A 5,109-nucleotide genomic window follows, 5' to 3' on the forward strand; every position below is an offset into this window, starting at 1 on the left:
TGAAGCAACATATTCAATAAAAACGGAGAAATAATTTATGTAAATTAAGTGTAAAATGCAATACAATTTTGCGTTATCATATGGTAGTAGAAGGCTACGAACATCCCATAGATGGAAATGGAAATCAGCTTGAAGTAAAAGCTATGAGTGATCAACAAAAGAATGATCGTAAGAATCTTCATAAAGTAAGAACCATCTTGCTAAATGCTAGAATGTATTTTTTGAAGAAGAAGAAATAAAAAAGGTAAAAACAAAATATGAAAATTAACGAAGATAACTTGAACACAAAGAAGGCGACCATAACATATCAGAAAAATATTAAAGAGAACGACAATAATGGCGGGCAGCGAGAGTTGCAGCTCAGTGAAAACAGTTTTTTTACTTATGGTTTCTATTTTCCTTGTTTTGGAGTTTGGTTATAGATGTGTGTTTTCTAAAAGGATGGAAGTGTAAAAAAAAATTGAAAATTATTGGACTAATACAAAATTTTGGATTAAAAATGAGTGGAATAAAGAAATTTAGAGCGTAGTCATATCCATTGGTTCAGTTCGTCGGTCTGACGATATTTAAAAACTAAAATTGAGAACCGGACCATTCCACATCGTTTTTTATTGGTTTGATTCGGTTTTTGAACCGAACCACAAAGAATCAGTTTTGTTTCGATTTGATTTAGTTTGAATTATCGATTTAATTCTCTACAAAAAAAAGTTCATCTACCACGGCCATAAAACCGCGGCTATATGCAAAATAGTCGTGGTTTAACGCTTTGGCCCCTGAAAAGTGACTGTGGGACATGAAGTCGTGGCCTAAAGTATAATCCACAGTTTTCTTGTTTGTGCCACGTTTTATGGACATTCGTGGCTTATATAGACCACGGTTTAGGTATATAGATTAAGGTCGCGGTTTATCTTGCACCTTAGTTCTAAATAGTGGTCAAATCATAAAACCACCGTTCTTATTTAATGTATAGCATACGATTTAGTTGCCTAGGTCTTGCCACAACTTGTTTATGGCCACTTATTAAAACTACAGCTATATGCAGGCCAATTTTACATGTAAACTAAACATGTTAATTTTACAGGTAAAAAAACAATTTTAGAATCAGTTCTAAGTGCTCCAATAGTGAAACAAAACTTGCCCAACAGACTGATTTTCTTTTTCAAACCAACACACCAATCACTTGCGCCAATTTTGAAGAATTTAAAGCTTGATTACTGTAATTGTATGATTACAAATTATTTTACTATCTACACATCAATGATAATAGCATCAATATATGATTGACTAAGTACATTATATATCTAATAAACCTGAACCAAAACTAAATATAAAAACTTGAGTGACAAAGAGTTGCTATAAACACTACAAACAAATCATCATCCCTAGAAGTGGTTATAAATCATACTCCATGTATGATAATTTTCTTCTGGATAGTAAACAACAGTCACAATATTACCCCAAAATTTTCGGCCATTTAAATCATTTTTTGCAGCTAAAGAAGCAGTATAGTCAGAGTATTTCAAGAACACCTACACGATAAAACAACAACACGTTCAAACAACTTAGTTTGGATTAAGAATAACCTCAAACTCCATTTGTTAGAGAAGACATTGTAAGACCATAAATCTAGGCCCATATAAAAGTTTCAAATCACTACACGCTTGACATGTCAGCCAACAAATTGATAACTTAGATGTATCACAAATGAACTACATACCTTTCTAATACCTGCAGACAGCTCTCCATTTGAATTTGGACGAGGGATAACAACATTCACAAACATCCCTATACATTCCAATAAGGTAGAAGAAGAAATTATATAAATAAAAAATCCATGAACAATTACATTAGTGGGAATTCCAAAACATTCATTTGTTGATTATTACCTTATTGATCTTGCATCTAATAGATGATAAAATAAGAACAATCAAGTTTCAGTTTCAAAACGCATCCAGAACCTCATTCCAGCAAAGTAAGAACAATTATGGCTCTTTATGAACTTGTTGACAGGTATGATGAAATCCGAAGAACTGACCCTACGTAGATAAAAGGAAATATATAAGACACAAGACAATGAGAGGAGAGGGAGGGGCTAAACCAAAAGTATTACAATAACAATACCTTGGATTATAACAAACATTGAACGCGGATCTTTTGGATAAAGCATTCACAACGTCCATGAGAGAGCTAGGATCCAATTGCATGCCAGAAGCTGTAAAGGAACCAGATCCTTTCAACTGAACAGCCCTACGGATACCTAATCTCAGCTCTCCATCACCACCCATGGTATATCAATAATAAAACGTTAGTCATTGTTATTGATATACCATGTTCATAATATTTTATGGAATTCGGTTCATGATACCTAAGAAACAACACAGCATCACTAGACACGAGCTTCTTCTTGTTAACAAATGCACTCCACCCAGTTGTCAGCAAATGCCTCCTTGGCTGACCTGCTCACACGTACACCATAAATTAAATGTTCGAGCAGTCAGTTGGCAGTGTACTACAATGTAAAGTACTATAAGCGACATACCACTGTAAATGTGCCAAAACCTCCATTCCAGGCCATGTATATCCTTAGCTACAAGCTCTTGAGAAGGTCTCTGCTGGATATAATCCTAAAATAATATAATAGTGGATTCAAATTCACAATGCTACCAAAGAATATCCAATTATACTTTAATAAATTTGAAAAAATGACATAAAGCACAATTTGAAATAAGTAATAACATAAGCATGTTAGAAAACATTTACAAGATTAAAGACGATACTCGAATGTAACATAATAGGAAAGGATAAATCAAATAAAACTTTCAATAAAAAAACTTTAGCATGGTTATTTTGAACGAAAAAACTAATGCATCATAGGACATGAGACTATTTTGAGACACTAATATACATCTAGACATAGACAGAAAAAGAATCAAATCAATAGATGAATAGTGCTAGTTAATTTACCCAATCAAAATCAGGATTCTTAATCCAATTTGAAATCTCAAGAAGCATTTGTTGCAAACTCTACAGGGACCAAATGCAGAAGATTCTTATCACGTATAGACATGATTTCATTAACAAGCAATCTAAGATCTGAAAGAGGCAATGGAAAAAATTCTAAGGAGCAGAATTTGCAACAAGTATACCAGTTAATGCAATTCCCTTGTAAAGAACTGTGTTACCAATTCACATAATTAAAACACTATAATCCAATACACCAAGAATGATGATAATAAATAACTATAATGCGGATACTTCGTATATACATACAGAGTTGTAAGACTTTTTAGAGCTCGTACTCTTGGTGTCAAGGTTCCAGTCAATATCTCACATTGTTTCATAGAACTTCTCTGCAGCATGGGACCAGCAGGGAGAAGCTTACAGATTCATAAATTGTAGCCAATATCAAACGCATCCTATAAAACATCTTCATGTTCATATTTTGAAGGGTTTCTCCCAACCATGCTAATCTCTAAATAAACCTGCAAAAGCATATGAAAATACATTATCGGGATGCCTCGTAAACATCAAGAAATACATTAAATTTATATCATTTGTAAGATCTTCAATTTCACAAAACTGAAACTAAACAAAAAAAAATGCCAACAATCATAACCTGCAGTGTTGCAACAAACATCACAAAGCAACGAGAGTCGAGCAACTGAAATAATAGAACGCGCTAACACATATAAAACCTCACACTCAATAAACACTGACTCACCAAATTACAACATCAACAGACACGCAGCAAAACAAGAAAATGCAGAAGAATGAGATGAGCACGAAGAACAGTAAAGAAGAGGAAGAATCGAGTTAACGAGCAAAGTGTATACTTGAGGATCTTCTGTTATTCGTAGCTTATTTATTTCTTCTTGCCATTTTCGATTTCCACCGTGTAAAATGTAATCACTATTGAATATTGAATTGGGGTTGGGTTTGATTTGGGGATTAGGGTTTTTCATTGTTGTTTGCGTCTTGTTTGATTTCGCTAGAGAGCGACGCGATTGAGAGGATTTCGTTGTTTTTGTTCCGTGTGAGTGTGTGGGTTCGTCCGAGTTCTAAGAGCTCCTTTCATGGCGGAAAATAATCGAGAGTGGAGAGAACAGAGATTATGTTGCTCTGTTTAGTGTTCATCGCGAGCAGAAGAGTGAGGAGAGACCAATTTGAAACAAAGAGGCGGAGAGCACTCATTTTAGGGTTTCCATAGATAAGTGTAATGAACAGAGGATTTATTGAATTTATGTTTTCAATTTTTTTCCTTTTTTTTATTTAATAAAATTAGAAAAGAAAATAATTAAGAGAGGGAAACTAAAAAAAAGGGAAGTTCTGGCAGGGCATATTTTTTTAGGTTTGGGCCACACTTTGAAGTGAAAATTATAATGTCGCGGTTTTTATTTATGGCTTAAAATATCTAGAGTTTCTTAACCGTAGAAAATGAAGAAAAAGCCACAGTTTCACACTCTGGATTCATTGTTTCAAAATATATGTCTACGATTTAAAAACCCTGACCAAAGCTTATATGTGGCCACCATTTTTGAGTTGTGGAAAAATTTAGCGTGACCGTAGACCAAAAATATTGTAGTGATTGATTTTTCTGATTTGCTTACACCCCTAGTTTTATCTTTGCCATCATGACATTGATTTAACCACACATAATCTATACATAACCCCTAGTTTTTTCTAATTTGGTTACACCCCTACTTATTATTATTATTATTATTATTATTATTATTATTATTATTATTATTATTATTATTATTATTAGTTTGGTATTTTTAAATTTGGTTAGGTACCGATACTTTTTTCCAATCAAATGAAAATATTTAATGTGTCAATATCTTTCTCCAATTAAATAAAGATATTTAATGCTATTTTATTTTAAAAAAATTAAAATTTTAACTTAATTAACCTTAAAGATAGGGTGACTTCTAGAATGAACAATCAAGTAAGTGGTTCAAGGTGTACCACAAATAAGAGTTGTTAGATTAAGACATTATATGAGATCTTACCATACACCAGGAATATTTCTTCTTCTATCTTCTTCATTTTCACTCTCTGAATTGCCCATTTTCTCACTGCAAAATTTGAAAGCATCACAATCTTGTTGTA

The 5,109-nt window shown here is 33.0% G+C and overlaps 1 long non-coding RNA gene across 5 annotated transcripts; it reads right to left on the reverse strand.

Annotated features, from left to right (window-relative positions):
- Positions 1 to 353: 353 nt before the first annotated feature.
- Positions 354 to 4,198, reverse strand: LOC131629666 (uncharacterized). 5 transcript variants are annotated; one of them, XR_009292072.1, is made up of 9 exons: positions 3,834 to 4,198; positions 3,271 to 3,482; positions 2,965 to 3,093; positions 2,540 to 2,624; positions 2,366 to 2,456; positions 2,122 to 2,269; positions 1,887 to 2,036; positions 1,718 to 1,785; positions 354 to 1,529 (listed from the first exon to the last, which is right to left on the reverse strand). It is a non-coding gene; the product is annotated as an uncharacterized LOC131629666 (long non-coding RNA). The 5 variants fall into 5 exon arrangements; XR_009292070.1 differs by having other exon boundaries at positions 355 to 1,529; positions 2,122 to 2,456; positions 3,722 to 4,198; XR_009292069.1 differs by having other exon boundaries at positions 355 to 1,529; positions 2,122 to 2,456; positions 3,617 to 4,198.
- Positions 4,199 to 5,109: the final 911 nt, after the last annotated feature.

This window comes from Vicia villosa, unplaced genomic scaffold, assembly GCF_029867415.1.
Source record: "Vicia villosa cultivar HV-30 ecotype Madison, WI unplaced genomic scaffold, Vvil1.0 ctg.000589F_1_1, whole genome shotgun sequence".
Lineage (NCBI taxonomy): Eukaryota > Viridiplantae > Streptophyta > Magnoliopsida > Fabales > Fabaceae > Vicia > Vicia villosa.